General features: G+C 34.4%; 1 protein-coding gene and 1 non-coding gene across 2 annotated transcripts in view; one reads left to right on the top strand and one right to left on the bottom strand.

Annotated features, from left to right (window-relative positions):
* The window catches only part of UBE2D2 (ubiquitin conjugating enzyme E2 D2), a 46442-nt gene that overhangs the window by 26900 nt on the left and 1272 nt on the right, over nucleotides 1-18270 (bottom strand). The window lies entirely within an intron of this gene.
* TRNAT-AGU (transfer RNA threonine (anticodon AGU)) lies at nucleotides 16966-17038 on the top strand. Its single transcript has one exon. It is a non-coding gene; the product is annotated as a tRNA-Thr (tRNA).

Raw genomic sequence — 18270 nt, 5'->3', positions numbered from 1 at the left:
AATCCAGATGATCCAGAGAAGTAATAAATCACTGTTGTTTAAAGTTTTGTAGTAGTCTGTTATATAGCAAAGCTAACGGATAAATACCATTATATAGTCTCTAAAGATAGCAGGACTCAATAATAGATCCTTCCAACAACTGTCACCACAGCAGATTCTCAGCAAAACAATAACAAATGTCTAATTCTGCTAAATAATTAAACAAAACAAAACAAAAACCAAATAAACAAAAAATAAAAAACCAAAAAAATTTACTCTGTTATTGAAAGCTACTGGCCCAGAAGTAAAAATACTGTTAAGAGGGAGAAGTCATGATAAAAGGAGTTTATTTCAAGTGATCCAAATCCTTTCAGATTTGATATCCTAGGGTCCTTTACAACACCAAACAGTATGTAATCTTAGCAGGTATATTTACCTAAAACCTCAAATGCGGTAGACAATAAGCTCATCACCTTAGCTAAATTTAAGACTGCAGTCATTTTTAAAGGTTACATATTGATCTAGGAGAAAATCATGAACTATTTAAAAACTATGTATATGTCCAATACTCTAATTATGCAAAGATAATAAGATCCACAGGGGATCTGTATTTTATGACCTTTAAAGTACCTGTTCTTTTAGAGTTAGAATTTCTAGAAATATAAATTTTCATACAATACAACAGCATGTGTTTCGAAATATATATAGGAAGAATCACTGAAAGTATATCAGACTTCCAAGCAAAGTGACAGATTGAACATGTAATTTACTCTCTCCCAAAATTCTACTAAAATAAGAGTCATCAGGTTTTTTTCAAGGCTTAAACTCACAAATAACAAAGAACAGGAAAGGGGACAACAGCAACAACATTTTTGTAGCTAGAAAGCAGACTGATGAGTGATAGTGATTTAGCAGTCCCAAGAAGGTGAATCTTAATTCATGAGAAAAACTCAAGAAGGAACCAAATTTACAAAGGCTCAGAAGGTGATAACACAAGCAACTCCTGGAAGTAGGACTGAAAACAGGAGACCTGCTTGCAAATCTGATTAAGGAGATGAGTATACAATCAGTAGTATGTAGAAAATGTGGGACACCAAACAGGACTTGGGGCCCATTTCATCCAACATAAAGTATAAGAAAAAAAGGGATAACTACATAATAAAAAAGACTTAAAAGATGTCAACCAAATGCAATTAGTTGACTTTGTTTATACTATGTAGATTCAAACAAATCAAATATAAAGAAGAAAACCTCATCTGAAAGAGAAAAAAATTTAAATGACTGAACATTTGATACCAAGAACTTACTCATATTTTTAGATATGATAATTATACTGTATGTGTGACTTTTTAAGAGTCTTGTCTCAGGATTTCTCAATCCAATAAATAATTGACATTTGGGGCGGGATAATTCTTTGTTGTTGGGGGCTGTCCTATGCATTGTAGGCTGTTCAGTAGTTCCCTAGTCTCTACCTACTAGATGCCAGTAGCAACCAGTAGCCTCCCAGCAGTGACAACTAAAAATATTTACAATGTCAAATGTCCCCTGGTGGGCAAATCCACCCCAAAGTAAGAACCACTACATTATCTCTCAGTAATACAGTCTTAATTATTTACAGATAAAATGATATTTGGGATTGGTTTCAAAATAATACAGTAAGGATGGAAAAGGTAATAGAGAATTAACATAAAATGTTGGGTGATGGGGTACATGAAATTTGTTATAGAATACTCAGTGTTTTGATGTTTGAAAATTTCACTGAAGTTTATTAGACATCTGTTTTACGCATTTTTATATAGTATGTTATATTCATAACAATGAAAATTTCTAAAGAAAAAAGTTAATTAGAAACTCTCATATCCTTTAGTTGGGTGTCTAAAACTTTTGGAAAACAATTTGACATTATCTCACAAAAATAAAAAGGTCCATGTTTTATAACCAAACAATTCTACTGACTATAAAGAGAAATTCTCACCTATGTGCACCAAGAGACATGTATGGGGATGTTGATGCTTCAGTATCTGTAGTAGCAAAACCTTGGGAACAAATGTCTAGTATAAGGGTAATAAATTTTAACATACATTGGTTGGTATACCTGTATTCATTGAAAATGCATGTTATTTAAAATGTATACATTTGTATAACATCTATGTAATTTTGAAAACATTCAAAATAATACGTGTTGTTTATGGATATAAATCTCAAAACTAATAAAGATAAAACATTAAAGCTTGAAACTAGAAGTGATATCTAGATCAATTCTTTGACTTCCAGTGAATGTTCACTCCACCCAAGCAAACTAGGCCAGAGGTTTGTTCTCTGGAGAGGATAAAACAGAAGGTTCAAGACTGAGAGACACTAAACCACAGCCAATGGCATGGATGATGTACGGAAACTAGGAAGGTTAAGTGAACATTTACATACACACTTTGTTCCAAGTACTTCTGAGAACATTGGAACACTGGCCAGTACCAGGCAGGAGATTAAAAGACCCTTCTCTAGAAAATCTGCACAAGATAAAGAGCTATACAATTCACTGACATTAGTGGTTCATCCAGAGAAATAGCCCTGACAGCAAACCGTAAGTTGGCTTCCACAGTTGCCAAACCTCACCCCCATTTGCTCATACCCTTTAATCAGCTTTTTAATGGCCTTCTAAAATAAGGATAAACAACTGACAATGAAGGAATTGGCCATCTTCAATATGAAAGATAAAGACCAAAAACAATGTGGAGAAAAAAGACCATGCAGGAAGAAGAAAAGGTCAAAACAAAAGAAAAGCTATCATGAATATCCTTAAACCTCAGAGAAGCTTTTGCGTCTACGAAACAAGAACAAAATTCTTAAACAAGTAAGCAAACACTCTGAGAATGAGAAACTCTTTCAAAAAGTAGATAAAAAGACAAAGATAGGAAATAGAAAAGAAATACAGATTCCATACAATCTCCATCAAAATTCTAACTGCCTTTAAAAAAAACCCGAAAAACAAAAACAGGAATGACAAACATAACCTAAAATTCATATGGGAATGTAAGGGACCCCAAAAGTCAAAACAATCTTGGGAAAGAAAAAGTTGAAGGATTCACACTTTGTGATTTCAAAACTTAATACAAAGCTACAGTATTCAACAGTATGGTACTGACATAAGAACAGATATATAGATCAACAGAACAGAATTGAGAGTCCAGAAATAAATCTATACGTCTATGGCCAACTGTTTTGTTTTATTTTGTTTTATTTTTTCTCAGAAAACAAAACACTGAATCAATGGTCCAAGCTTTTACTTTTCCATTCTGACAACCTGATGGACCACAGATGTGGCCAAAGCATATTCTTCATTTAACGTAAACAATGTTAAACAACTACAAAATGAAATTTAAAAAAATTTTTTTAATTTTATACAATTTTTAAAGGTTACTTTCCATTTATAAAACTGGCCAATTGGTTTTTGACACTGTTGCCAAAACAATTCAATGTGGAAAAAAATAATCTTTTCAATAAATGATGCTAGGACAACTGTATATTCACATGCAAAAGATGAATTTAGACTCCCATCTTACATCATACACAAAAATTAACTTAAAATAGATCAAAGCCCATCATCTCAGTCCCATCAGGATAGTTACTATCCAGAAACAAACAAACAAAAAAGCCAGAAAATAATAAGTCCTGATGAAGATGTGGAGAAATTAGAACTCTTGTGCACTGGTGGGAGAAATGTAAAATGGTATAGCCAACTATGGAAAACACTATGGCAAGTCCTCAAAAATTAAAAATAAAATTACCATATGAGCTAGCAATTCTACTTCTAGGTATACACCCCAAATAACTGAAAGCAGGGTCTTGAAAGATATACCTATGCTGATAGCAGAATTATTCAGGATAGCTAAAATGTGTAAACAATCCAAGTGTCCAACAGCTGATGAATGGATAAGCAAATATGGTACATACACAAAACGGAACAGTAAACAGCCTTCAAAAGGAAGAAAATTCTGACAAAATGGATGAACCTTGAGGACACTGTGCTCGGTGAAATAAATCAGTCACAAAAAGATAAATACTGTTATGATTCTACTTATATGAGGAACCTAGTCAAAACCAGAGGCAGAGCAGGGAGGGAGGGAGGGTATAGCTCAGTGGTAAAGGGCATGCTTAGCATGCACGAGGTCCTGGGTTCAATCCCCAATACCTCTAATAAATAAATAAAATCACAACTCCCCCCCAAAAAAACTTACTAAAAAAAACAAAAACAAAAACCAAAACAAAAGAAACAGAGACAGAAAGTACAACAGTGGTTTAACGGCTAGGGAGAAAGGTGAGGAGTCATTATTTAATGGGTTATGGACTTTTCAGTTTTGAGTTCTGGAGATGGACGGTACCAACGGTTGCACAATATGAATGTACTTAATACCACTGAACTGTATATTTTAAAATGGCCAATTTTGTTATATGTATTTTACAACAATAAAAGAAGTGGGAAAAAAAATAGACCAAAGACCTAAATTTAAGAGTTGAAACTATAAAACTCTTAAAAGGAAACTTAAGTGTAAATCTGTGCATCCTTGGATTAGTAATGGTTTCTTAGATATGATACACAAAACACAAGCAACAAAAGAAAAATCAGACAAACTGGACTCCATCAAAATTTAAAACTTTAATACATACATAAAAAAAGAAAAAAGGCAAACCTACAAAATGGGAGAAAAATTTTGAAATCACATATATGATAACAGTTTGTTATCCAAAATATAAAAGAATTCTTATAGCTCAACAATAAAAACACAACCCAATTTGAAAATGGGCAAATACACATTTCTCCAAAGAGAATATACATATGGTCAATGCGCATGTGGAGATGTTCAACATCAGTCATTAGAGAAATGTAAATCAGAACCACAATAATATCTCACTTGTCACCTACTAGGAGAAGTATAATAAAATAACAAGTGTTGGTGAGCATGTGGAGAAACTAGGAAACCTCATACATTCCTGGTGGGAACATAAAACAGTGTAGTCAGTTTGGAAAACTGTCTGATGGTTTTGAAAAAGGTAAACATAAATTACCACACGACTCAGCAATTCCACTCCTAGGAATATATCTGAGAGGAATGAAAACATATGTTCACACAAAAATTTGAAAATAAATGTTCATAGCACTATTCTTCTTGATAGATAAAAAATGGAAACAACCCAAATGCCCATCAACCAATGAATGGAAAAAGAAAATGATATATTCATACAATGGAGTATTATTCAGCCATAAAAAGGAATTAAGTACTGATACATACTACAACTTGGATAAACCCTGAAAACACCACGCCTAAACAAAAAGAACCCAGACACAAAAGGCCATGTATTGTATGATTCCATTTATATGAAATGTCCAGAATAAGCAAATCCATATAGGTAGCAAAGGGGCAGGGGGACAACAACCAGGGACCAGCTCAGGAAGTCCAACATCTAATAACAGTTTCAATAAAGGGAAAACAGAGATAATGAAGTTAATGAAACCATGAACAAAAGGATTCAAGACAATTTCTCAAAACTTCAAGATGTGAACTTCTGGCTTGAAAAAACCAATTGAATTTTGAGCAAAGTAAATGAAAACTAACCTACATCATCAAATCCATCATGAAATTTCACAAAATTGGGGACAAAGAAAACCTATAAGCTTCCAGAAAGGAAACTGGTCACATATATAGGATCAGAATAGTTTGGGACTTAACAGCAATACTGGAAGCTAGAAGATAATAAAAATACTGACTATAAAAGTAGAGTATCATCCATACTGGTGGTCTTACCCCAGCCTTTGAGATTAGATCAAGTCATGTTTACAATCCAAATGCCAATACGCTATTAGCTTTAAGCTCTTCCTCCAAATTCTGAACAATCTTCTTAACCTTATATTAATATTGCACGTGACCTCATACAATTTAATTTCTACATGAAGTTATAGGTTCAACAATAGAGGAACTAAAATAAGACTTAAAAAATTACTGCATAAGCATGCTTTGGGATTGCTACTCTAAGTTAAACAAAATTTTATTTATTAGAGATCTGTCCTACAGTGATGAAAATAAAAGGTATAACTATTTCTTTTTTGAAAGGAATTTAAATTTTTATTTTAAACCAATTTATAATCAGTGTTTTAAACATGTATGAAATGGTTTCATATCAACTTTGAAATAGATATAAGTATCATGGCAATTCACAATTTTAAAAAGAGCTCACAAACATGTATGATATTCTCCAGGTAAGCTCAATAACTTCAAAGTGGATTTCAGTATTTCTAATCAACAAAAGTGAAACATAATGCTTAAAGTACAAATAACCTTTCAACAGACCAGAATCTGGACTTCTACTAAACTCAGTGCTGATATATTATCGCCTTGACACAATAAGTAAAGTAGGGGAGGTTTCACAAGTAACTCCCCATCACTTACAACAATGTACCCCTATCAAAACATGAATATTTCTAAATATGCAAAGACGCCAAGCTCTTAAATTATGAAGACAAGCCACAGCTTCTTACTAAACTTTAACACTAAAGTTAAACTAGGTAGGTCTGAATCTTAAGCCAGGTAGTAAATACCTAGGTGCTGGTCATATCAGTGTCTAAAACTTTCTCTATACATAAAGTATTTCATAATAAAAGATAAGTTTCAGGTCTTTTAATTATGGTTGTTTCCAATTATTTCTAAGAATGGAGACTAGTTTCTACAGGTTACTAGAATTATCAAAATTGTCTCAGAATAACAGCATTAAACTTAGAGTATGGTTTTAGTATTTTCCCAAGATGTGCTAAAGAAAATGCCACATTCTCTAACTGGGAAAAGTACTACGTGGTCACTCACAATCACTAGACTGAACTTCCTATACTGGTTTTAAGTAACGGCTTGCACTATTATATTAAGTAGCTTTTATCTAAATATTTATGTCAAGTAAGTCCTATATTTCAATTTGTTTTTAAAAATGGTAAGGATATCCACATGGGGATGGGCATGACTCAAAACAAGATGTCCAAGTCAGGACAGAGTTAAGAAGGGCACTCCAAGGGAGAGGAGAGCAAAGAATGATATCTATGCAGATGTGCCACAGCAATGGGAAGTTGATTATATACACAGGAGATCTGATCAAATGAGTGAATATATTAACAGAGACCTTTCACTGTCAAAAAAGAGTATCAATACTGAAAGAAGAAATACAGAGTAAACCCTATGGTAGTGGACTGAAATTAGAGTGTGAACTCATGATTTTTGATATATAGAGAAAAGTAAATATACGTATGTACGTGTACGTATCTATACATACACATATTCCCTAGCTACCACTGGTTATACTGAGAAAGCCTGGAAAGACTGAGACTCTTAGAGCAATAAGCATACCTAGCAACCAGATCTTGGTTTCTAAATACCACTTACCGCTAAAAAACACAAAAGAACCTTGGAAAAATAGGTGATTACAGGGCTAGAGCAGGGAAAGTAGAAGAAAAAGCAGGAAACACCTTTTTGTGCCAGAACTTAAAGAACAGCTCAAATCCTGGGGGAAAAAGCATGTCGGGGACAATTTGAGAATTAAAACGAATAATAATAAACTACTATAACTCACATGAATAAAACAGGAAATCATGAGTCCATACAAATATAAATTTTAAAATAAATTAAAATTTTTGAGTAACAGTGTGGTACCCAGACTCCAACTTGGCTCCCAATGAACCTTGAATTCTAGTACTCTCACCCTTGTGTAGTCCTCTTTCCCACATTGTACAAGGGGTAGTTAGTCTGTGAGGCCAAAAGAATATGGCAGAAGTGATGGTATGTCATTTCTGAGATTAGATTATAAGGTACTATGGACTTTCGTTTGGTTGCTCTATCTCTCAGATCACTCTGAGGGAAGCCAGTTGCTATGTCTAAAGCACACTCAGGTAGCCCTATATAGAGACCCACATGGGGAGGAAATAAGTCCCTTAGTCCAACAACCCATGAAGAACTGAGATCTGCCAGCAACCATGGGAATGAACTTGAAGGGGATCCTCTAGCCTTCAGAGAACTGCAGCCCCCAGCCACAGCTTTGCTGTAACCTCAAAAGAGATCCTGAGCCAGAACTACCCCACTCTAAGTCATTCTCAGATTCCTGATCTTCAGAAACTATGTGATAAAGTTTATTGTTTAAAGCAGCTAAGTTTTAGGGTATTTTCTTATGCAGCAATAGATATATAATACAAACAGGGTAAGTACATATTTTCAAAGTGTCTCCCAACAAATTACTTATTCATTATGAAGGGGAAAAGAGCAACTCTATAGTAGGAAACCCTCACAGCTATTACCTTAATCAAGTGACAGAAGTAAAAATTCTCAGTAATGGGTCAAACTGAAATTGCAGACATGGAAGCAACCTAAACGTCCATTAGCAGATGACTGGATAAAGAAGTTGTGGACACACACACACACACAGGAATACTATTCAGCCACAAAAAACAATGAAATAATGCCATGTATAACAACATGGATAGACCCAGAGATTATCATACTAAGCAAACTAAGTCAGACGGAGAAAGACAAATATCGTATGATACTACTTATACATGGAATCTAAAAACATGACACACATGAACTTATTTACAAAACAAAAACAGACTCACAGACAGAAAACAAACTTATGGTTACCAAAGGGGAAAGGTGCAGGGAATAAATTAGGAGTTTGAGATCAGCAGATACAAATACTATATATGGAACAGATAAACAGTAAGGTCCTACTACAAAATACAGCACGGGGAACTATATTCAAAGCTTGTATATAATAACTGATAATGGAAAAAAATATGAAGTATATATGTGTGTGTGTGTATATATACATATATGTATATGTATGTATATATACACACACATATATATATATATATAACTGAATCACTATGTTATACACCAGAAACTAACACAACATTGTAAATCAACTATACTTCAATTTAAAAAAAAAAAGAAACTGCATACCACCTGACAGGATGTAATGAAAAGAATCCAACCAAAATCATGCACTACTTGATAGGACAGAGATGGACACAGCATTGCTTCTGTGACATTCCTACCAAAGATGTATGACCTAAATCTAATCACTGTGAAATACCCGAAAAACCCATACTGAGGGACATTCTGCAAAATAACTGTACTGTAATCTTTAAAAGTGCCAAAGCCATAAATCAACTATATTTTAATTTTAAAAAAAAGCATCAAGGTCATGAAGCAAAGAAAAGACTGAGGAACTGAAGGAGACTAAAGATAGATAACTAAATGCAATGAATAACTGGACTGGATCCTTTCCTATAAAGGACATTATTGGAACAACTGGCAAAACTTAAATGGGATCTGAGAATTAGATGACAGTAGTATCTCAATGGGAATTGCCTAATTTTGATATTGTGATTATGTAGCAGAATGCCCATGTTTGGAAGAAATACACGTTAAAGTATTTGGGGTTCATGAGTTATCATATTGACAATCTACTCTGAAATGTTTAAAGAAAAGGATGTTCTAAGTTTTGTATTTGCAACTGTCCTGTAGGTTTGAGACTGTTTCAAAATTTTAGAAAATTAAAAAACAAAATCATAAAATCCCACAGGCAATTACAGCAGTCACTTTATTAGAATTTGGGGATTAGATGGTATATTGGGTTTAACAGTCCTCAAAATGATATGTGGCACATCTTAATTTCTGGGACCTATAAATGTTATCTTATTTGGAAAAAGAATCTTTGTAAATATAAATATAATTAAATTAAGGACCTTGAGATAAGAACATCCTGGACTACCTGGGTGGGCCCTAAATATAAAAGCAAGTGTCCTTATAAGAGATAAAAGACATACACACACAGAAGATGGTGTGAATATGAAGACAAAAAGTGAAGTGATAAGGCCACAAACTAAGGAAACCGAGGAATGCTGTTACCAGAAGCTGGAAGAGGCAAGGAAGGATTCTCCCATATATCTCCAGCGGGAGTATGGCCCTGCTGGACTTTTAACTCCAGAATTGTGAAATAATAGATTTATTGTTATAAGCCACTTTGTTTTTGGTAATTTATTACAGCAGCACTATGAAACTAATATGGATAGCATAAATAAGAGGACATTTAATCAAAGAAAATCACTCACTGTCATTAATATACTATTATTTTAAGAACCCTATTTTCAAACTGATATCATTGTGGCTTCTGTAAAATTCAACTTTGATTTCAAATTTTTTATCTGTTACACACCCTTAAAAAGTTGGCAAAGAAGTCCTAGCACATATATTGGATGATGCTCTACAAGTGATGGAGGGACATGTTCAAAGAGCAACAGCAGATATTTCTATTATAAGATAATGTTAAGAGAATTGTTTTTACTTAAAGGCTTATAAAAATATCACAAGTATTGGAAAAATATTAAGATAACAATAGTCTGGGGGGGAGGGTATAGCTCAGTAGTAGAATGCATGCTTAGCATGCACGAGATCCTAGGTTCAATCCTTAGTACCTCCATTAAATGAATAAATAAATAAAATAAAAATAAACCTAACTGCCTCCCCCCACTAAAAAACTAAACAGACAAAAACAATAGTTTGAAGTTTGCTGAAGAAAAAACTTAGAATTCAGTCCCTTTTTCCATTTAGGAATATTGTAAAACATTACTTTTACAACATCAGGGTGTTTGTTTTTTCCTCTTTTCTTTTCTTGGTTGGGGCAGCAATGAAGTGGAATGCTAAACTGACACTTAGCAGCAACACCTAAGATTTCAAGATTCTACCAGTTCCATGGGTCAACATTACTGGGCAGCTAAGCCACAGTGGTAATATTAAAAACTATCTTCTATGTGGTCCGTATTTTCTTTCTACTCATCCCCCCCTAGAGGGGTAGGGTATGTGACACTATCCCCATTCTATAGATAAGGAAACCAAGACAAAGAAAATCAGTGAAGTAACTTGCCTAAGGCCATAGGGTTAGAATACACTCAGTAAACATGTTGGTCCAAAATCCTACCATTTTTTTCTACCCTACCATTTGCTCTTGGCATGTGCTAAATGTTGCTGGCAAAAACTGAATGCCTAATATGCATAAGGTGCTGGAAACATAACAAATAAGACACGGACTTTGCCCAGGAGAGCTCAGTCTAAAGAGGGTAATAATCAATCATGTCTACATACTAAGAAATAGTTCTATAGCAGAACCCTACTGTCTGCATGCCTGGGGTATGCTTCACAGAGAATCAGTTTCTGTTGGATCTCAAGGATGAATAAAGAATTCAGAAGAAGGAGGAGGTTGGGTGAGAAGACATAGTCTGTATAAGGAAAAGTACAAAGACTAGAAAAATAATTCTGAGAAAGATCAATCAGAACTGTTTCAATTATAGTAGTATTTCTCATGATACTAATAAGTATTAGAAAAATATAGTACTATTTTTATCCTAAATTTTATCTATTTTTAGTACATATTTTAAAGAAATACTACATATTTCCACAAATTTAAAGCAATAATTTGCCTCAAAAAAGCTTACACACCACAAAGCAAATTATGGCCATACTCTGATACACAAACAGCATTTAACCATGGGTATTATCTATTTGACTTCAATGATCTATCCTGTTTCTTATCATAATTCAATATATATTTGAGAAGTTATTTAATCAAAGCTTACTATGTGGTAAATATTTCTAATATACTAGTGCATTCCCAACAGACTTAGAGCTAAAATACGTAAGTTTTAAATGAAAAGCGAAGTTCTTCGATATTTTTCAAATTTTAAGAACAACTTTACTGTGGTATAATTTCTGTACAGCAAACTATCCATATTTCAGATGTACAATCTGATGAATTTTGATAGTGGTATATACCTACGAAACCACCACCACAATCAAGATACCTAACATTTCCATCACTCCCCCAGAGGTGCAAATTTCAAACTCCCAATTTTCATTTCCAATCCCCATTACCCCCTGGTAACCATGAGTCTGTTCTCTATGTTTGTGAGTCTGTTTCTGTTTTGCAAATAAGTTCATTTGTGCCCATTTTTTTTTTCAGATTCCACATATAAGCAATATCATATGGTATTTTTCTTTCTCTTTTTAAAGGGGTTACTTCACTTAGAATGACAATCTTCAAGATTATGATCTTCAGATCCATCCATGTTGTACAAATGGCATTATTTTATTATTTTTTATGGCTGAGTAGTATTCTGTCATGTATGTGTATGTCTGTGTCTGTCTGTCTGTGTGTGTACATACACACATCTTCTTTATCCAGTCATCTGTCAGTGAAAGTCTTTTGATTCTTAAGCTCCCTAAATCAGATTATTTTTGAACATGAGCAAAGCATAGACAACTTTTTTTAAATTAAGTGATCTATCTGTCCATGAGACAATTAATAATGTTGGTAATAGACTAACTGCATGAATATTGCAAAATACGCTTTTTGTATTCTCTTTTGCTGCAATGCACCTGTTTGAAACAAATTTTTGCATTATACTATAATGGGAACAATATAGAGTAACACATCTAAGGCAGCACCTGATGAGGATCCTTTTTGCTAAAATAATATTCTTTAAGTGTTTGTTACTTTACAGGAAAATGACGATGAATGTTTCACCTTAATATATTTTGTTTTTAAGTAATTTTCCTAATATTATGTTTGTGATACTAAATTTTGATTATTTATGTTTATTAATTTATGTGGGCCATTTGTGCTGTCAATTCTGGGGGGGGAGGGGGATTAGATTTGTTTATTTATTTTTAATGGAGGTACTGGGGATTGAACCCAGGACCTTGTGCATGCTAAGCATGCACTCTAGCACTGAGCTATACCCTCCCCTCCCTGCCCCGTGCTGTCAGTTTTAATCCAAGTGTGCATTATTTTGTAACTCTTGTTTGTATTCATCAATAATACTAGTTTGAAAAGTGTTCTAATAAAGATAGGAAATACTAGATACAGGGAAGGAGAGTTTATCAGAAGCTAAGGCAAGTGAGTAATAATCACATTAACTGTTACAAAAGTTAAATAAAAACTAAGGTATACATTGAATTTGGCAATTAAGTAATCATCGGTGATCTTACTGCCTTACTGATCAGTCCCACAGTGAATAGGATATTCTGTCAAGAATTTTAGCACTGAAATACCAGAGATGGGAAGGATAAAGAAGAGGAAGGAATTAGCTTTAGTTGGGGAGGAGAGTTTAAAAGTTTTGGGGCTTTTTATTAGGATCAGGGGAAGTCTTGGATCAGTTTGGATGCTGAAGGGAGTCTGAGAAGAGACTGGAACTAGGAGATCAGGGACAATTACTAGTAAGCAAGGAGCTGGCAGAAAGAAAGAATAGGATGAAAAGCAAAAGTTAGTTTGACAAAGGGAAAATTATAGCTTCTTCAGTGACAAGAGGGAAAAGCAACGACTAAAGTATATTTGAAGCAATGTCTGGCTCCACAGTCAAGACTGCATGCATCTGAATTCTGGCTATTCCTATCATAGCCATATAATCATAGGCAAGTTTGTTTACTTCTCCAAGTCTCCATTTTCTCATCTAACCTGGGGAGAACAGAATTCTCATAGGGTTATTCAGAAGATTCAGTAGTTTTGATACACAGTGAGTACTCTAAAGATGATAGCTGTGGGGTTTGGTTTTTCATTTTTGCTTTGAAAGGCCTCCAGGAAATTTGAAAGAATTCATGGGTAAGATTTCTATTTTCTCTATGGAATAGGTAACTGGGTCACCTACTGAGATTACAACAGTGTTTAAGGAGGTAGGACAGTGATTCTTAATCTTTTGGCAAGATTTAAAAATCCATTTGACTCTGAGGAAAGATATAGGGACAGAACATCCAAAATTTGCATATTTTTTTTTATTTTAATGAAGGTACAGGAGATTGAATCCAGGACCCTGTGCATGCTAAGCATGCACTCTACCACTGAGCTATTCCCACCCCTCTAAAATCTGCATAGTTTTAAGGGAGTTCATAGACATCTCTCAAACAATAAAACGAGATGTTGAGGAAAAGATCTTCTGGTTCTAGGACATAATTTAAATACCCAATTGTTTGAACAAAAGAGAAAATTGCATCCTCTTGATTTACATATCTAACAACTATACAAGAGTACAAGACCTGCCAGAAAACAGACTGGGTACCATCAAGAAATTCAGGTGCTTGATCAATCCCCACTAAGTCACATGGTCTCTTCAGACAGCAGCTCCGAGATGTGATGCACTGCTAACATTTTATGATTCTATTATCTGAAATCTCACTTGACTTTGTAGACAAAAGAACAAATGGCACTTTTATTTTCCTATGTCATAGTTTAGTATGATGTTTAAGGTTAGCCTGGGAACCTAAACACCAAAACTTTATTTCTATGGAAAAAACAAGCGTGCTCCTGCATTTCTGGAATGAAGCTGCAGAGGTTGCTGGCAGCATCAGGCATGAGTCAGGTATTCCTATCCTGGGAACTGCCTTGGAGATTTTAGCAGCCTTCTCTCTCTGGACTAAAATATCCAGAATTGGACTTTGTCAAAATTCCTCTTTGTCAGTCAATGGTACAGTCATACATACTGGGAGACCTTAAAGAAAATCTAGATTTATTTAGTTAATGATGGCAGTTCAAATTACATTTAAATAGCAACCCAGAAGAGCCAAAAAAAGTTTCTCAATCAATGAACCTTTGTAAAGCAAATACTCATTTTCTAAAGAAAGAAAAAAAACCTTCCCAGAGATTTCAAGAAGCTTATCTCTTGGAGTAAGAAGGTATGTCTGCTTTCCAAGATAAAACTAATTCAGTTGTCTTCTGTCAACCGTTTATTACATTAAAGTTCTGAATATTCCACAAGACTATGTGCTAATTTGTTTCACCATTTTGACTGGAGTTCACTCGATCCTTACCTCTGATAATATTAATGTAATATATGGTATCACACTTACAGTACAGTATTTTAAAATAATCTTTTATTCTTTGGTAACTCCCAATCTTAGACATGTTGAAAGTCTGTAGTCTACAGAAAGATGATTCATAACATGAAACAGATCATAATAAAGTTAAGTATAAGATGCAAACTTCTACCGTGGGATCAATGTATCTACTAAATTAGCTTTCCCTACGTCTGACACATAACCATACAAAACCTCACCAAATAAGTTAATTAGAAGTTTACAAAAAAACTACTTAATCATGCCCAACTACACAAAGCAATACTATGAAACATTTAAAAAGACAGAAAGTATGGTTTAAATGATTTAATCCTTACAATCCTGGTTACTTACTCAAGCAACCAAAACCTCAATCTTTGTTATTTTTAATTCACGTATCAAACTGGTGCCTACCAAACTAACAAAAAATGTGGTCATGTCTTTTGGTTTTGTTGTTTTTAATTTGAATTGGCTGCCAAAAATCTGGATTTGTGGCTTCCTCTTTAAAAAAAAAAAAAAAGGAAGATCTGGCAACTTTGGGCACAGATTCTGGCAGCAGCAAAATTTGGAGGGAGCTGAACAGCAGCTGCCCTCCTCTAATAGCACATGCAATTTCTAGTTTCCTCCAATTATCTTCGCTCACTTTGGTCATCTGCCTGGCCTTTACAGCCATCAGAGTTTGAAATCTTTATTTTAATGAAAATTATCTATTTACTGACTGACTGACTGGTCTTTTCAGGGGCCTTAAGAATCTTTAACAACAGAAATACAGTAACTCAAGTGGTGACCCTGGCATTAAAGCTATTATACTAAATGTTAACTATAACCAGCAGGACACCATTAAAATGTATAAGGCACTATTATTGTTAAGAGCTTTTAATATCCTGACTTTTGTCTGTCTTCACCTTCTCAAAGAATCAAGATATTCAGCCTCTGACTCTTCCTCAAAATAAAGAAATTAACTTTGTATTTCATTCAGTATTATGGCACTCTAAGAGCACCAAAAAGCCTCTTGCATCTGTATAACAGAAGTAAAGAAGCAAAACAGGAAACAAGTAAAAAAGGTCTGATCAGTCAAAGAGACCACACAGTTCACAGAACACATGAAGCCCTCTTCACTCAGAGCCTACTGGATCTTATTTTAGACATAATTTTAATAAGCTCAGTGATCTGGTTTCCCAGCCCACAACAGATGAGATGCAGCCAACTGGAAAAGGGCTGGGGGTGGTGCTGCTAGAAGCAGACACTCAAAGCATCAAAATCAAAGCTGAAAACCTATAATGTTAGCAGAAAATTTCAAAATATAGACGCCTGGGGCCATTTGGTGTAGATACAAACAATCCCAAAGGGTCCCTATCCCTGCACAGAACTATACTGGATGTTCAAAATGAAACCTCTTTGGTACACTCTGTTAAAGTAAAGTCAGGTGACCTTAAAGTATTTATCAAAATAAAGTGCATCAAAAGATCTTCCCAAAAAAGACATGGAATTTAAAGGACTATCAGATTCACAGTCCTTTAAAATCCTGTCAAAGAAACAATACAATGAATTCCTAAATATGCCACATGTCAAATATTTGCTCTTAGAAAAATTTTATTAGAACCCAGATGGAGTAGTTCATGATATCTGAAGTTGAGAGGCATTTAAGCAGAACTATTTTTTCAGAGATTGGTAACTGGGAAGGTTCGAGACCAAGACCAACTATATAAGATAAGACTGTCTTTTGGAGATCCATTACAGATACATTACTAGAGCTGAGGGTGAGAGAGGACTGGTCTTATCCATATGTAGGTAAGTTTGCATTCAATTTAAAACTGGTGTTGTACAAAAAGTTTGCAAAAAAAAAGAATCTCCATCTCCATTTTCTTTTCACAATCTTACTGACTAGTACGTATACCAAAAATAAATTTTATTTTTCTAATCCCTAGAAGTTTCAGAGGTTGAGCCATACTCTGATGAGGACTTCAGGTTATAAACTAGGTAAAAAAGGTTAATACTGAGTTTTAAAAGTTCAAATTATTATTTGTCTACATTTGATTTTCCTTATTAAAATCTTTATAAGGGCATCAAGTGGGGAGGGTGTAGCTTAGTGGTAGAGCACGTGCTTAGTATGCACGAGGTCCTGGGTTCAATCCCCAGGACTTCCATTTAAAAATAAACAAACCTAATTACCTCCCCCCAAAATAAAATTTTTTTTTAATTTTATAAGGGCATCTTTTAGAGAAAATCTAGAGAATATGTAGTAACTCAAAAGAAATCATATTATTGGGGGCAAGTGTATTACAAGATTACAAAGTGTATTTTGAGTGCTATTTTCTTCTCTGAAAAAACCTCCATAACACACATATAAATCAGAGTAGAGATTAAAGGCTACGTTTCTTGATCTGTAAATTATCATACATTATACCTACTCTCCTTAAGGTTTTAAAAATAAGAGCACAATCTTCTACCATATAATCTCAAATTCATAACTTCTCAATGAGTCTTTAAAAACCCAGTAACTCCTTAAAGCCTTAAATATGCATATATATGTATTTACTTGGATGACCTTTCCCCAGTGTGTTCCCACCCCTTAAATGGTTAAGACACCTTTGCTTAAAGTTCAAGCTTCTTTTAACAAATGACCTGCTTCATTTTAGTACAAGATTTACTCTGTCTAAAGTCTGTCCTTCTTCATTTGATAGAAATCAAAGTAAAAAGAAGTTGGTGAGGAAATAACCTAATTTACAGTAACCACTGGGATTAATTCCACATTAAAGATCTTTGATAATGAATGAAATGAGGACCAAATGCTGAGCTGAGGTGTTTAAACTGTCCAAATCTGCATTTTCGCTGAGTTTAAGGCAAGGTGAAAATTGGTTCTCTTCCCCCTGCATCTCCATCCCATCCTTCAGGATGGATAATCCCACGATCTACTTCTTACTAAGTGGCTATAGGTTTAATACAGCCTCTCCAAGTAGCCAAGTGAAATACCAAACAAAAATCACCAGTGGCACTTCCTCACCTCTAAGAAAGAAACCTGACAGTGAGAGGCACTAAGAGATTACAGTATTAGAAGGAAGGGGGAAAAAACCCCTAAACTTTAAGCCAAGCCCATACTCTAGAAGCAGTGTTAGGAAAACCTCCGTAAAAACAACTAAACGAATAACCCTCATGTTAAAGGGTAAAGAAATCCTGTCTAACGGAAATACCAAGCAAAACCTCTTCTAAATTAAAAGGATCTCCCCGAACATATCACCTAATTTAAGCGTTAAAATCCATTTGTGAAGACTGCAAAAGGAAACTTTGTGTCATTCTCTCCAGTGGTTTTCAATGTTCAGGTTTCTACCTTTACCCCTTGACAATTTAACACCTTTTCTATTAAATCCATTCCGACAAA

Source organism: Camelus dromedarius, chromosome 3 (genome assembly GCF_036321535.1).
Source record: "Camelus dromedarius isolate mCamDro1 chromosome 3, mCamDro1.pat, whole genome shotgun sequence".
NCBI lineage: Eukaryota > Metazoa > Chordata > Mammalia > Artiodactyla > Camelidae > Camelus > Camelus dromedarius.
Note: the sequence above shows the minus strand (reverse complement) of the source record. Positions and strands in the feature narration are given on the sequence as shown.